Here is a 17,313-nt window from a genome sequence, read left to right on the forward strand (position 1 = left end):
TTAACTATTGGGCCATCGGGGAAGTCCCTCTTACTGTTTTAATAGTTTCTTCATTAGAAATTATGATAGTTTATATATATAATCTTACCATCTGAAAAGAGTTTTTCCTCCTTTTTAATTATTATGCCTGGGTTGCTTTCTCTTGTTTAATTATATTAGCTAATACCTCCAACATATAGTAAAACCCAGCAGAGATATTGAGTACTTTGACTTCTCCTGACTCTAATGTGAAAGCCTCTAGTGTTTCTCCATTAAATAATATGTTGGTTTTGGGTTAATATATAGAGAGACACATTTTGGAAACAAAAATGAATATTCTCAAGGAATTTAAAGACTCATGGAAGGAGATAGACAAGGAAACAAACTATTTTAATAGTATAATAACATCTGCCATATGCACAGATTGATGTAGATGCACCTTAGAAAAGGCAGTTTTGGTGGTGAGACAGTGATGTTTCTTGATAGACTTGATATCTGTGTTGAGACCCCGATGTAATTAGGAGTTAAATAGAGAAGGAGGGAAGAGAATTTCGCATAAAAGTAATTGCATGGTCAAAGGATAGGAGATAAAAAAGCAGAACTCTATTTGGGACATAGAAGTTCAGTTTAGTGAAAGGTGGGGATTGAAGGGAAGTAGACAGTGAACAGAGTTGAGTCGATACAGTAAGTCAAGGAGTTTGAATTTTCTACTAGGGCACTGACGATTAAACAATGGTGTTCAAGTGTTTTAAGTAGGGGCTACACTTGATCAGTGGTTTTGAAATTCCTCCTAAAAGAGGTAGCATATATATATCCCTGCCCCATTGGTGTTTTGCTTTGCCATGTGGCTTGCTTTGGCCAGTGGGATGTTAGTGGATATGACATAAGCAAAGACTTAAAATGTACTTGTGGTTGAGTAATGCAGTTGTGTTTGTCCTTTTGAAATGTTTCCATTACCATGAGAAGAGCTTGCCTTGAGGAGCCCACTGGATTCAGAACAATAAGAAAAACAGAGCAGACCTGAACCAAATCTGCAGTCTGGAGCCAAGCCTCGAAAATCCTACTGGAATAAGTAAAAGCTGTCTTACTCACATATGTGATGTGAACAAAAACGATTATTGTTATAAACCACTGAGTATTGGGCTTTCTTGTCTCACAGCATTATTACTACCACAGCTGACCAATAAAGAGAAGAAAGCATAACAAAATAAGTCCTGTTTTAAGATAATTAAAATCTTCCTACTGATGTGTAATGGTGGTCTAACTAGGATGATGGCAGAAGAAACAGAAGAGGACACTTTGAGAGACATAAAAAAGATGGAATTTAAAGGGCTCAGTGATTAGTTGGATATCAGAGTTAGGGATGGAGAAGAGGAAAGCATACCCAGATTTCTTGCTTATGCAACTGGGAGAGTTGTGGGACCTTTCTGTGAGACACAGACCACAGGAAGAAGAGCAGGATCAAAGGTTTGGCTTTGAACTTGTTGGAGCTCAGCTGCCAATGCACAGTCAAGTGGAAATGTCCCTGACATCTGTCTATCCATCTGTAAAATGAGGATAACATCATGTGTCTCTACCTACCTCAACGGCTCTTGTGGAGAACAAACAAGATAAAACATGCGAAAGGACTTTGTAAAGAACATACTACCAATCAACTGTGATAATTATTAAAATTAAAACACTAACACTTTCATTTTCATGCTGCCAGATGCAAAAAGCACACTTTAATTTTATTTTTGAAACTGTGCTACTGAGTCTCTTTCTAGTTATACATTCTTTTTTTTATTTTTTGAGAGAAGGCAGAGCTGATGCTTCTGAGAAGCAGCGTAAACAACATATATGTATTTTCAAAGACGTGGAAGGAGAGGACTTAGAGACAAAAGGTCCTAGGGCTGGCAGTGAGAAGAGCCAGGCTCTAACTGTGAGACCTTGAACTATCATTTAAGCTCTCTGGGCCTCTTATTCTTCATTTGTGAAATGAAAGTTTGTATTTGTTGATTTCTAAGCTACCCTTACTGTTCTTGGATACATGAAACTACGGATTCTCTTAACATTTTCAGCTTTACTTACCTCCTACTAACAATAGTCTTTAAATTTATCTGTAATTTAGAATAGAGTTTCGTACTTGCCTGTCCCCACCCATGTTGGCTCAAGTCTCTATCAGCTACTTTTCTTTTAGAGCAAATTCAGCTGGTCCAGATTGCCTGTTACATCCCAGGCAGGAAGGCTTATTTTCATCTGTATATAAGGAATAAGGATCTAGAAGTTCTAATTGGTTTACTTCTTTCACTGTGGCAGGATTCCCTTTACCACTTAGTCAAGGTGGTAGTGAGGGTCTCTGTACCAGGCAACTGTGGCTGCCACTGGCCGCCCAGGACCATACACTCGGCTGACAGAACCAATTAGGCCCTCACTTCCTATGAGGTATTGCTGTGTTTGGTGGCTGGGTGTTAGCCCTGCTGAGCCTCCCATCAGAAACCTCCTTGAATACTGGGAGAGGAAGGACAAATCATCTCCCTCTGGCACTACAGAGCTAGCAAAGAATCCAGATTGTGGAGGTCCAAGAACAGCCTACCCAATGAACATTCTGCCTTTTACAATGGCTGATCCAGAAACTGTACCCCAAATGGGTAACTTGATGTGATAGGGAGAGTGCCAAGAAACAAAATTTCATTTATAAGAGAAAAACTAGAAGTGACTTAAATGCCCATCAATAAGGGATTAGTTAAATGAGCCATGTTATATCCATATAAAAGAATGAATACAGTTTGGGGATTAAGGACCTAGAACCTGGGCCTCAACTGTGGCTCTGCCACTTCTCAGCCTTATGACCTGGGCAAGGCACTTGACCTCTTTGTTTTTCAGTTCCTTCATCTATGATTTGAAGATAATAAGAGTTCCTACCTCATTGGGTGCTTGGGGAGTAGTAAATTAGTTAATATATGTAAAGAGCTTAGAATAGTGCCTGGCACATAGTAAATGCTATATAAGTGTTAGTTCTGATTATGACTCTCATAGAGACAATAAACATGATGCTTAGGATGAATTTTTTGAAGCTGGGGGAGAATTCTTGATATGAAGTGAATAGACCAGGATAATAAAGAGTATATACATAATGGTTCATATTCAGTGTCCATGCATGGAAGAAAGAAGAGAAAGAAATATACCACTATTTGATTGAGTTTTAATTTCTTCTTATTTATATTCTTCCATTTTACAAAATTTCTACAAGAGTATATAACATTTTATAATTAGAAGGATCAATAAAAATTTTAGGAAGGAAAAAGAGAAGTCCCCAGTGTTTGAGACCTTGCAGAACATGGTCTGAGGTCCATTGGTGGACTGGTAACCACTCCAAAGTTTAATCTTTGCAGAGTTCTCATGAGCAAAAGATCCCAAATCCACAGGATTTTATATTCTCATGACTGGAAACTAGTGAGCATCTGAGTGATTTAGTAAGGGCTATTAAAATTATAAACTAAAAATAGTTATGTTAGAGTTTACTGCAGACTCTAAGTCAGTATTCTACTAAAATGTCTGGCTGTTACTTCATGCTTAGCAGTACTGCAAAACTCCTCTATATGTCGGTTTAATTGCAACTTCAGCAATTTTTGGAAATGGTACTTTGTTACCAATGAATCATTAGTTTGTCTTGATTTGGGTCCAGTTTTCAATTGCTGCTACTCTTGCTTTCTAATTACAAAGTAATAATCATTTAGATTCATCATTACCAAGTTAGTTTGTTGTGGATTGTTTGGTTGATTCTTAACAGAGTGCAGTGATAATATATTTATATCAAGATAGTTTAAGGCTGATAATTTTTTGATGTCTAGACATATTTCATTGGATTTTGAATATAAATGATCTTTTCCTGTAATGTTAAAGCAGACGAACACTCCCCTTCTAGCACACCCCAAATTTGCATGTATGGTGACATCACTGTATAACTATCGCTGAGTTAGTCACAGATAGAATAGGTTGACCAATTCAGTTAGTGGTCAGCAAAGATGCAATATACAAAATGACCTTAAAATTCATTTTCAGATGAAAAAAAATGATTCTAATTCTATCTGATGCAAAATGTGTTAATTACCATTAGTAGAAGCGTGTGTTGGTGTGAGTCTATGTTTCCAACCTAACTCTCAATTTTCCTAGCCAATTACCAAGAAAAGTTCAGGTATTTGTTACTCACTTGGCCATCCAGAAATCTGCAACTGAGTGCTCCCGTTAGGAGTTTCTGGTTGTCCTCTGGTTTTTCTCTGGGTGCTTGCTCTTTTCCACATCATCTGGGTCATGATTGATTTGATGATCTATGGTATTAGTAGAAGCTGGGGGGTCTCTGCTAATCTGCTTTGCAGTACCAGACACTGATTTCTGGAGTACTGTTTGAGTTTCTGCCTTCAAGTTCTCATTCTCCTTGCTGGGAAGAAACAGTTTTGCACTTTGTTACTCAGGGCAGACTCCATCTGCACTAGGCTGGCATAAGCAAAGTAAGGTATTAGCATGGTGTTGGGAACACTGGTAACTTAGCATGGCGTAATGAAGAAGTAAACGTTGGTTATTTGTCTAGGGACCATTTACCATAGAGAGACCATGTTATTCTCTTCTTTATCTTCCATATACTCATAATCTGTCCATCTGCTCCAAAACCCTTACTGTAAGAAACGGCAGTGTCAAAGATGAACCGTAAAGGTTATCACATATCTTTTTTACTTACAAGTCTAACAGGTATTTCCAGTGTTTGCAACTAGAAAAGGAAGAAAGTCAAGGCAGTTTGCCAGCTCCAGTTCTGCTCTATGTCTCTCCTTAATTGCCTCACCGTGAGGCTTCTTTTTCTCTCAGTAGTCTTCCATTTAATTTTAATATTAAATATAGAGGGAAAAAAAAACCTGTAGGAAATTTAAATAAAAAACAAAAATCTAAAAATTAATCAACATTGTTTAATAACTAAAGACATAAGTCAAAACAATTACAAGGTATTGTTTTATTTGTTTAATTTATTTTAATTTTTAAAGTATTATTTATTTTTTAAATATTTGGCTGCATTGGGTCTTTGTTGCTGTGAGCGGGCTTTTTTCTGGTTGTGGTGAGTAGGGGCTACTTTTCGTTGTGGTGCACGGGCTTCTCATTGTGGTGGCTTCTCTTGTTGTGGAGCACGGGCTCTAGGCGCACAGGCTTCAGTAGTTGTGGCATGCAGTCTCAGTAGTTGTGGCTTGCGGGCTCTAGAGCACAGGCTCAGTAGTTGTGGCACATGGGCTTAGTTGCTCTGCGGCATGTGGGATCTTCCCTGACCAGGGCTTGAACCTGGGTCCCCTGTCCCTTGCATTGGCGGGTGGATTCTTAACCACTGCACCACCAGGGAAGCCCAAGGCATTGTTTTAAATATAGAAAACTTCTTTGGAAATAAGAAAACAAATGCTCATGGTCACATAAATAGATATAATTCTTATAGTGGATGACCAGACTAAACATGTTAAGAGTCAGGAACTTAAAATTTTTAACCTAGTAAATCAATTTTTAAGACTGTATATTAAGGAAAAAATGCAGAAAAATAAAAATTTAAAACTCTAAGTATTTTTTAATAGATGGATGTGTTCAGTATTTCATTCTATGTTCATATGAGAGAATGTATGGGGCCATTAAAATAGTTATGAATAATTTTAATGACAAAAGAAAATGTCTACTTATACAAATAAATGAAAATATATAATTATCTTAACTATAAATTCATGTATAGATATATATGTGTTCATGTGTTAGAGTACATAGTATATCTAGAAGGAAATGTCAGAAGTAAACAGTAAGTATCTCCTAATAGAAGTTAGGATATTGCATTATGCTATATTATATCATATTATATCTTATAAAACTATTATTCTAAATTTCCTACATGAGGAAATGTTATTTTATTATCAGGAAAAATAAATTTAAAAATAGCTATGCCTTAAGCAGAACACTCTATGACATAAATCACAGCAAGATCCTTTTTGACCCACCTTCTAGTGTAATGGAAATAAAAACAAAAATAAACAAATGGGACCTAATGCAACTTAAAAGCTTTTGCACAGAAAAGGAAACCATAAACAAGATGAAAAGACAACACTCAGAATGGGAGAAAATATTTGCAAATGAAGCAACTGAGAAAGGATTAATCTCCAAAATTTACAAGCAGCTCATGCAGCTCAATATCAAAAAACCAAACAACCCAATCCAAAAATGGGTAGAACACCTAAACAGATATTTCTCCAAAGAAGATATACAGACTGCCAACAAACACATGAAAGGATGCTCAACATCACTAATCATTAGAGAAATGCAAATCAAAACTACAATGAGGTATCACCTCACAATGCTCAGAATGGTTATCATCAAAAAAATCTAGAAACAATAAATGCTGGAGAGGGTGTGGAGAAAGGGAACCTTCTTGCGCTGTTGGTAGGAATGTAAACTGATACAGCCACTGTGGAGAACAGTATGGAGGTTCCTTAAAAAACTAACAATAGAACTACCATACGACCCAGCAATCCCACTACTGGGCATTTACCCAGAGAAAACCATAATTCAAAAAGAGGCACATACCACAGTGTTCATTGCAGCTCTATTTACAATAGCCAGGACATGGAAGCAACCTAAGTGTCCATTGACAGATGAATGGATAAAAGTGGCACATATATACAATGGAATATTACTCAGCCATAAAAAGAAATGAAATTGAGCTATTTGTAACGAGGTGGATGGACCTAGAGTCTGTCATACGGAGTGAAGTTAAGTCAGAAAGAGAACAACAAATACCTTATGCTAACACATATATATGGAATCTAAAAAAAAAAAGGTTCTGAAGAACCTAAGGGCAGGACAGGAATAAAGACGCAGACATAGAGAATGGACTTGAGGACACGGGGAGGGGGAAGGGTAAGCTGGGACGAAGTGAGAGAGTGGCATGGACATATATACACTATCAAATGTAAAATAGATACCTAGTGGGAAGCAGCTGCATAGCACAGGGAGATCAGTTCGGTGCTTTGGGTAGGGAGGGTGGGAGGGAGATGCAAGAGGGAGGTGATATGGGGATATATGTATATGTACAGCTGATTCACTTTGTTATATAGCAGAAACTAACACACCATTGTAAAGCAATTGTACTCCAATAAAGATGTTAAAAAAATAAATAAAATTAAAAAAATAGCTATGCCTTATGCCTAGATGGTTGTATAAATTTTAGCTCTTGTTATTGACACAGTGGAAAGGACCCATTTTAAAGCATGTCATGTTATGTGAGCATAAAACAATTGCTACAATACCTGTTTATTTGAATAAGGCCAAGATTTGATGTATGTATATTTTTTACATTAATTCTCTTAGTCATGGCAGCATGAGAAGCAAAGAAGGCTTAAGAAAGAACTCTGAGGAACACCTACATTTACAGAGGGAAGAGCCCTAAAAGGAGATTTAGAAGAAATTCTAAGTAAGGTGGAAGGGAAACCAGGAGAATGTGGTCTGGCAGCAAAGTGAAGAGAATGTTTCCAGAGAGAGGGCATAGTCAACAGTGTCATGTGCTGCTGAGAAAGATGAGTCCTGAAAAGTGTCCGTTGAGTTAAGCCATAAGTACGTCGTCAGGAATCTTGATAAGGGGAGCTTCCTGAGGTAACAGAGGTGGACACTAGAGTGAAGTGGGTTGAGGTAAGAGGGGAGACAAAAAGCTAAAGGTAGGAAGTATAAAGACCTCTGTGAAGAATTTTGGTTGCAAGAGAAGAGAGCGATGGGGTGGTGACTGGCGTGCAATGTTGATTTCAGATAGGGCTTTGTTATTATTATGTTTATCTCCAAAATATACAAACAGCTTGTACAACTCAACAACAAAAAAACAAACAACCCAATCAAAAAATGGGCAGAAGACCTTAATAGACATTCCTCCAAACAAGACATATAGATGGCCAATAGGCACATGAAAAGATGCTCAACATCGCTAATTACTAGAGAAATGCAAATCAAAACTACAATGAGATACCACCTCATACTGGTCAGAATGGCTATCATTAAAAAGTCTACAAATAACAAATGCTGGAGAGGATGTGGAGAAAAGGGAACCCTCCTACACTGTTGGTGGGAATGTAAGTTGGTGCAGCCACTATGGAAAACAATGTGGAGGTTCTTCAGAAAACTAAAAATAGAATTACCACATGGTCCAGCAATCCCACTGCTGGGTATATACCTGGACAAAACTATAATTCAACAAGATACATGCACATCTATGTTCATAGAAGCACTATTCACAACAGCCAAAACATGGAAACAACCTAAATGTCCATCAATAGAAGAATGGATAAAGAAGATGTGGTAAATATATACAATGGAATACTACTCATTCTTAAAAAAGAAGGAAATAATGCCATTTGCAGCAACATGAATGCAACTAGAGATTATCATACTAAGTGAAGTAAGTCAGAAACAGAAATACAAATACTATATGATATCACTTATATGTGGAATCTAAAATATGGCACCAGTGAACATATCTACAAAACAGAAACAGACTCACAGACATAGAGAAGAGACCTGTGGTTGCCAAGGCGGAGAGGCATGAAGGAGGGAAGGACCGGGAGTTTGGGATTAGCAGATGTAAGCTATTGTATATAGAATGAATAAATAACAAGGTCCTACTACTGTGTAGCACAGAGAACTATATTCAATATCCTGTGCTAAACCATAAGGGAAAGAAATATAAAAAAAAGCATGTCTCTATGTGTATCACTGAGTCACTTTGCTGCACAGCAGAGATTGGCTCAACATTGTAAATCAACTATACTTCAATTAAAAAAAAACAAAATTATAAAAAAGAAACTAAAGACAGTAGGGACTTTAACATATTTAAATGAAGAGCCGGGACTTCCCTGGTGGCACAGTAGTTAGGAACCCGCCTGCCAATGCAGGGGACACAGGTTCGATCCCTGGTCTGGGAAGACCACACGTGCTGCAGAGCAACTAAGCCTGTGCGCCACAACTACTGAGCCTGTGCTCTAGAGCCTGTGAGCCAAAACCTCTGAAGCCCGCATGCCTAGAGCCCGTGCTCCGCAACAAGAGAAGCCACCGCAATGAGAAGCCCGCTCATAGCAATGAAGAGCAGTTCCCGCTCACCACAACTAGAGAAAGCCCGCGTGCAGCAACGAAGACCCAATGTAGCCATGAATAAATAAAAAAATAAATAAACAAACAAAAAATAAATGAAGAGCCAACTGACCAAAGGAGAGGATATCATTGATTAAATAAGGTGAACCCTGACAAAGTAAGATCTCTGAGAGAACAGAGATAGAAATGAAACTTCAGGGTGGGGAAGTAGGAAGATGGGTGAGGATGTAGGCAAATTTTAACATTTGGCGACAGGAGACTGACCAAATTGCTGACAGCTTGAATTTTCTCTTTGACATACAAGGTATGGTTACCTGTTGGGTCTCAAGAAAGGAAATGCTGGGATAGGAAGTCTGAATTAAGGACATACAGCCTGACATAGCTTCTATAAAGAGTGGAAGATAGCTGGGCACAACTGAGCAGCCACTGAAGGTTGGAGACCACGGATTTTGCAGCATCAGTTGGAGAGGGCACATGCCCAGTAGTCCTCGTGGAGATGCAAGGAAGGCAGACAGCGGGGCTCGTCCAGGGCTGGGGCTTTGCCAGACAGGTGCAATCAAATGGCAATACAGCAAGATGGGAATGCTAGAAGAAGAGTGTATATATAACACATAGTTCTTGCAATGAGAGAAGACATATAACATATGGTCCCTGACCTCAAGAAATTTCATTTCATTTCGCTGTCCAAAAATAACAGAAATAATGTTAACAACTTGCTTCTAGAAGTCAGGATAGTGGTTATCTTTGGGGGGAGGTATAAAGTCCAGAAGGGAACATCAGGGGGCCTTCTAGGATTTTGGTACCATTCTGTTTCTGGATCTGGATGTCTGACGCAAGGGTAAATCAGGCTTGTGAAAATTCAGTGAGTGTATACTTGTAATGTGCACTTTTATATATTACATAGGTATATTTCTATAAAGTGTTAAAAGAAATTGGCATAAAATTTACATAAATAATATGAAATCTACCTAATTGGTATATAAATAAATGTCAAGTGAATGTTACAAAGAATCAGTGCTATTTGAAGTTCCTAAGAAAGATAAGTAACTATGGTTTGCAATGGTTGCAAAAATAATAGTATTACTGAGCTTCCCTGGTGGTGCAGTGGTTGAGAGTCTGCCTGCCGATGCAGGGGACACGGGTTCATGCCCCGGTCCGGGAGGATCCCACATGCCGTGGAGCAGCTGGACCCGTGAGCCATGGCCGCTGGGCCTGTGCGTCCGGAGCCTGTGCTCCGCAATGGGAGAGGCCACAACAGTGAGAGGCCCGCATACCGCAAAAATAAAATAAAATAAAAATAATAGTATTACTGAGTATTTAGCTACATGGCAGCCACATTATAGCCATTTACAAACATTCTTTTATTTAATCTTTAGATCAACCCTATGGGTAGGTACTCGTATTACTTTCATTTTAGGATGAAGAAATTAAGGTTCCGACAGTTCACGCGATTTGTCCAATTCTACATAGATACATCCACAGGGTCTAAGTCTTCTTGATTGCACCTTGATTGTTCCGAGTCAGGAAAGGATCCATGGAAGTTAGGGAATATGTGAGGAAAAGAAATTAGAGGACGAGGCATGCAGGAAGTGCAGGATTAAAAAGCAAAAATGGTCCTGGGGCAGACAGTTAACTCTTCTGGATGAAGGCAAGGGGGATGAATCATCTTTGCTTTAATCACCTTCAAAATCATTTTGTGGGCAGTCTCAGGACAGAATTGCCTGAGAAATGTTAAATGTAACTGTCTGTTAAAACAGCCACAGTAGATGTAAAATCAAAAATGACCTGTTAACTCTGTTCAAAGTAAAAGCTGTTTTTCTTTTTTTTAAAACAAACAACATACATAGCACTTTAAAATTATGAGAAAGACTCCCTAGCTGAGAAATGGCATGTGTCTGCTATTAGCACAATTCGTCAACAGGCATTTGTGGTTATGTTTTTCACAAACCCACAGGTCTTTCTTCTAGGCTTGTGTGCTATCTACCTGCAGTATTGAAAATAGAAATTTGCCATTTCAAAGGAAGGAAAAAAATGTCATCAATACTGTCTAGGAAGCAAGACACAGCTAGCTTCCTCATATGTACTGCTAACCTCAGCTGCTGCTCTCAGGGATGCTGTGAAGGGTTTAGTGTCATCTGGGAACTATGGCAATTAGGAAGGATGACAGTAATGCTGGATGATAAATAAATGAGGAGAAAACTGTCCAATTGTTCCCTTTCTCACACTAGGCTCTTCCTGCAAATCAGCCCTTTAGTGCCACCCTTTTGTAGAGCTCAGAGTCTCAGGATTAGAAAGAAACATTGCAAGGGTGTCTAGTAGCATCCTCTGCCCAAAGCAATGTACAGATCCCACACTGGCCCCACCTCCCATGCAACTACATCTCACCAGATCTCACATTTGATTTGGATTACACCCCTCGTGAGAACATCAACTCGCAAATGGAGGACCCAGGGGGCTCAGCAGAAAGGTCACCAGATGCCATCTTAAAGGTCTGCCAGCCTTGGCAGAGGTTCAGTGCTGCCAATTTCCAACTGCGTACCATCTAACAGGCCTCAAACCCTCTGGAGAAGACAGTCCGGAGTGTGCCAACACAGTGAATGGGGATCTAATTTCAGTAAATGAAAGCATGTTCTTGTTTGGAAGTAATAACAGATAATCGGCACAACCAGACTTTTCTCTTTTAAAAAGACAACAACAAAATAAAAAATAAAGTGGGACTGGGGAGGGGACTGCAGCTGAAAATCTCACCAAACTCCATGGGGAAGCTGAAACGTAAAGCCTGTGCTAATGTAGCAAATGTTGTGATGAAATGTGAGGGTTTTTTCCTCTTCTTTTTTTTTTTTTTTGTTTACTCCCTGGAGCCATCCATATACTATTATCATTGATGTTTAGTCTTCAGAAAGATTTTTAAAGTACTTTAATTCCCAAACCCATACCCAAATTATTTCTTTGTCATTGTAAATTATGCTAGCTAACATGTCCTAAATGCTTATTTCTATGTGTCAGCCACTGTGTATAAGTTCACATAAATTATTTTATGTTATTCTAATAATCCTGAAATGTAGGTATTATGATCATTGTACAGATGAGAAAAAAAATCATCAGAGAGATTAAGTAAATTGCTCATTGATAAACTGATAATAAGTAGAGATCTAGGGCTCAGACCCAGGTCTGTATGGCTCCAAAGCATGTACTCCTTCCTCCACATTTCTCCTCAACTTCATACCCATAATAAACAAACTGGCTACTGTTAAACAAGAGGATTTTGATTCTTTTTTAAAATGTTAATAAAAAATAATGTATATAGAAGTACCTAGTCCATCTTCCAACTTAGGCTTATGAAGTCCTTCTCAGAACACCCAAGTGGCCATCCTTCAGCTTTGGTTTGTACCTTCCCAGGGACAAGGGATTCATAACATTCCCAAAGTTATTTCCAAAGTTATTTCCAAAGTATCCCACATCTCTCTTCACAGCATTGAGCCACATTCTGACAACAATGAAAATAACCAAAGTGTATTTTTCATGGCATTTTTCACTATACTACTTTACAGAATGAGAATAGTTTCTCAAATTGGGGCCATTTTGGCTGCAAAATTAGTAACCAGTTCAATCACCAATTGTTCTTTGGTATGATTTACTCCTCCCCTCCCCCTTTTCTTTTCTTTTTTAATTGAGGTATAGTTGACTCACAATGTTATATTAGTTTCTGGTTACAGCACAGTAATTCACTATCATTATAGATTTTACTCCATATAAAGTTATTATAAAATGTTGGCTATATTCCCTGTGCTGTACATTTTATACATGTTTTATACCTAGTTGTTTGTACCTCTTTGTCCCTTTCACCCATCTGCTCCTCCCCCAACCCCTCTCCCCTCTGGCAACCACCGGTCTGTTCTCTGTAACTGCGAGTCCCTTTCTGTCTTGTTATATTCATTTGTTTTATTCTTTAGCTTCCACATATAAGTGAAAACATACAGTATTTGTTTTTCTCTGTCTGACTTATTTCACTAAGCATCCAGGTCCATCCGTGTTGTCATAAATGGCAAAATTTCATTCTTTTTTATGGCTAAGTAATATTCCATTGCATATATAATGTTCTTAATCCATTCATCTGTTGATGAACACTCAGGTTGCTTCCATATCTTGGTTACTGTAAATAATGCTGCTATGAACATTGGGATGCACATATCTTTTCCATTTAGTGTTTTCATTTTCTTCAGATAAATTAACTCACAGAAGATGATATCCCAACATACCTACTCTTCTGAAACCTTCTTTTTACATGTAAATCCAATTCTACAGCATTAGGCATATTTACACCATGGATGTTTTCTTCTGTTTTACTTGTTTTTTAGCTATGCTTTATTACCTTCTTAGTCAGGGTTGCAGTGAGCATCTAATCCACTCACTGTCTTCAGGTTGTGTTGTCTTCAAAGATCTCATAGTTAAGCGGGAAAAGCAGACATTTAAACAGAAAATTATAATACAATGTGATAATTGAAAAAATAGAGTATGTAAAAAAAAGATATAGAATCACAGAGTGTTGTCAAACCAAATCTGCTTTAAGAGGAGTGGAAATGACTCCATGAAGGAATTGATTTATAAGATAGCAGGTGAAAGAGAAAGTAAGAGGTGGGAGAATATTCCAGATAGAATGAAGGGCCTGTTCTTGGAGAAAAAGACAGTGATTGAACTTCAGACCACCTGAGGCAGGTAAGAATTGTGTAGGGTGCTGGATAATAAGATAGAAACTTGGGTCACTCTGAACTTATTAAGTCAGAATTTCTGAAAGCAGGACAAGAAAATTTATATTCTTATCAAACATCTCAGATGATTCCTATGTACACAGAAGTTTGAGAAACAATGGCATAGACAATGAAATAGGAAGGTCTTTTCCATAGTTGTGCAAAATGTACAAATAATTTCAGGCAGTGGCTAAGGACGTGAGCTATATGTCCAAGACACCTGGTTTTGAGTCCTAACCCCAAACATAACTTGTGTGATTTTGATAAGTTATTTCACATCTCTAATTTTCAGTTTCTCATCTGTGAGATTAGAAAAATAATACTTATCAAGATAAGCTGTATAAAATATTTAGCACCGAGCCTGGATTCCCAGTCAGCCCATGACAAATGGTAATTTTATTTTAGTCCTAAGTTAAAGTGCTATCTCCTTTATCAACACCTTTCTCATCACCCAGGTACAGAAGGGGTGCTCTTTCCTTTGGATCCCCAAACTTTCTTTGTTGATAGGTAAAACTAAAGTTTGAAGGATCAACATTTCACAGTTCATAGGAACTGAGGAAAACCTATTTAAACAGATAAAAAGACAGAGTTCATGTAATCTCTCCCACCACCTTGTTATTTACTAATAATAGTAAATACAAGTTATAGAAATCACCCACTTTAAAAAAAAAGCAGATTAATTCATATTTAAAATCTGCTCTGATAAAGCACAATTCTTTGGAATCACATTCCTTAATTTTACAGAAAAAAAAAAACCCCAAAAAACCCCAAACATTGTTGTATCAAAGTGTCCTCAGGTGAATTATACCCAGGAGCTGGCCAGACTGTGCTGTTTTTAAATCTTTGAGCCAACAATTTCAACTATAGGCTTGAAATTGAATGTTCTTTGCACTTGCATTCTCCTCTGTTTCTAAGCAAGGTAATTGTGCAACTGCCTGGCCTCTTCATCAATTATCTCCATGCTTTAAGGCACAGCTCTGAGCCAGGTTTTCCATTCATGCTCTGAGATCCTCGAACGGCTCCTACAGTTCTTCTCTCTCTGTAACATGTTCTGGATACATCCGCAGGGTCTATGGGAACCAGGAGCAATAATGATTGCTATAGGGGTTTTGTTTAATTAGATTGAACTAAATCAGTGGTATGTAAAGAGACCATGGATTTGAAAAGTGTACTATAGGAAAGGAGGGGAGGAATGAATAGGCAGAGCACAGGATTTTTAGGGCAATACTACTCTGTCTGATACTATAATGGTGAATGCGTGCCATTATACATTTATCCAAACCCATAGAATGTACAACACCAAGAGTGAACTTTAAAGTAAACCATGGACTTTCAGTGATTATTATGTGTCAGTGTAGGTTCATCAATTATAACCAATGTACCACTCTGGTGAGGGATGTTGATAATGGGGAAGACTACGCATGTGTGGAGGCAGGAGGTATATGGGATGTCTCTATACCTTCCTTTCAATTTTGCTGTGAACTTAAAACCGCTGTAAAAAATAAAGTCCTAAAAAAAGTGTACTGCATAAAAATAAATCTGTGCTTTCTCAAAATTATAAGTGGTTAAACTATATGTGGCAAGGTATTATGTTATCTCTTTATAGAAAGTTTCCCTGTACGTATACAAGAACTTATGTTTTGTTTTGCTCTTAAACCAAACTAGGATTATAAAGTTTTGTGATCTTTTAAAATTTTTCCAGTTGACAATATAATGTGGATACCTTACGCATCAATGTTTATGTATCCACAAGAACATTTAAAGTGTCTAGATAGTATTTCATTGTATAGATATACAAGAGTTTATTTAACTAGTCCTCTATTATTTGGGAATATTTACTGTTCTCAAATTTTTACTAGTTTAAATATTGCTTCTCTGCTGGACATTCTCCTTTTCTCCGACTTCCTTGCGTCCTCATCCACCCTGAGAAGCTGACCTTTGTGGACTGATCAGCTGGTCAGCTCCCATGTCTTCTGATTCTGGCCCTGGCAGGAGACTGGTTCTCCCTGCAAGAGTGTCTCAAGCTACTTGTGTCTTCTGCCCAAAGGTCATGATTTTCTCCAGGTGGCCTGAGTTACAGAATGCTTCCATCTCAATAACATTCCCCTTTTCCTATCTCTGCAGACCTTGCAGCTGCTAGCCCATGATTCCTGTATTATATCTTGCAATTCTTTTACTCTTGTAAACAAATCCTCCTTGAATCATCCTAATTTGAGTTATGTAATCTGTTTCCTACTGGACCCAGACTTGTATATGCCTGTGTACATTTTTGAAACCAAACCATTACATCTACCCATAATTATTTCCACAGAATTGATTCACAGGTGGTGATTTGATGCCAAAGTACATACACTTTTAAGGCTTTTTATAATCTAAAAAACGATAGCATATGAGTACTCTTTTTCCTAAACCCTTGTCAACCTGGGTATTTCCATTATAAAAACATTTCCAATTTGATTGTTAGAAAATAATATCTCACTGTTGTTTAAACTTCTTTCATTACCACTCAGGTTAATTCCCCACCCCACTCCCCCAACCATACATATATATCTAGTGTTCATTTTTATTTCTTCTTTTGTGAATTGCCCGTCTAGATCTTTTGCCAGTTTTTGAAACTGGGCTGATCATCTTTTTCCTATTGATTTGTAAGGGCTCTTTATACATTAAGAGGATTAATTTTTTCCTGTCATATATGTTGTAAATAGTGTTTTGTTTTTGCCTTTTACTATTTATTATATTTTTGGAAGTGTAGAATTTCAAATGGTAAAGTAACAACTTTTACCTCACAGTCTCAAGATTTAAGATCAATGGCCACCTGTTTTTTATACCATTGATTTGACATTTACTCACATAAAGCCCTATACTCTAATTTAAAGCTCTATGCCTATGTCTTGGGCTGGAGGCATATGTCCCAAACAGTATCTCATGCTCCTTTTTACTTCTCACAGTGTCTAGAATAATAATAATAACTTAAAACCTATTGTAGAAGGTTAATAAAAAAGAAAAAAAAAAAAACAGTGGAAAGGGCATAGGAGAAGTATGATTTTTAGCATATTACTTCATTTCTTTGAACTTGTGAAAACATAGACAACTGTTTGTGCTCTGATATCGTTCTGTTTTAGGGACAGATTGAGTTCATGGATAGTAAGGTAATATGTAGATTATATAGCAAGAAATACAATAAACAAAGATAAAGTATTACAATTAGTTATTTCTTAAAAAAAAAGAATAAGTAGGTATTTGAATTTTTAAATCACTAAGTTTATCCAGGATTTATGTAGGGACTATAATTGATTATTGCTACCATCTCCTGCCTGGATTACCATAATGACTCCCTAAATGGTCTCTGTCATTTTACTCATGCCTCTTCCAGTGTATACTCCACTCAGCAGCCAGAACCATCCTTTAGAAAGCATAAATTCGATTGTGTCCTCCACTGCTCTCAATTTTCCCATGTCTT

At 37.6% G+C, this 17,313-nt stretch overlaps 1 pseudogene; it reads right to left on the reverse strand.

The window, feature by feature from the left end:
- LOC112396622 (uncharacterized protein C1orf87-like) overlaps positions 1-17,313 on the reverse strand; it is a 49,875-nt pseudogene that overhangs the window by 25,580 nt on the left and 6,982 nt on the right.

Source organism: Neophocaena asiaeorientalis, unplaced genomic scaffold (genome assembly GCF_003031525.2).
Source record: "Neophocaena asiaeorientalis asiaeorientalis breed wild unplaced genomic scaffold, Neophocaena_asiaeorientalis_V1.1 scaffold581, whole genome shotgun sequence".
Lineage (NCBI taxonomy): Eukaryota > Metazoa > Chordata > Mammalia > Artiodactyla > Phocoenidae > Neophocaena > Neophocaena asiaeorientalis.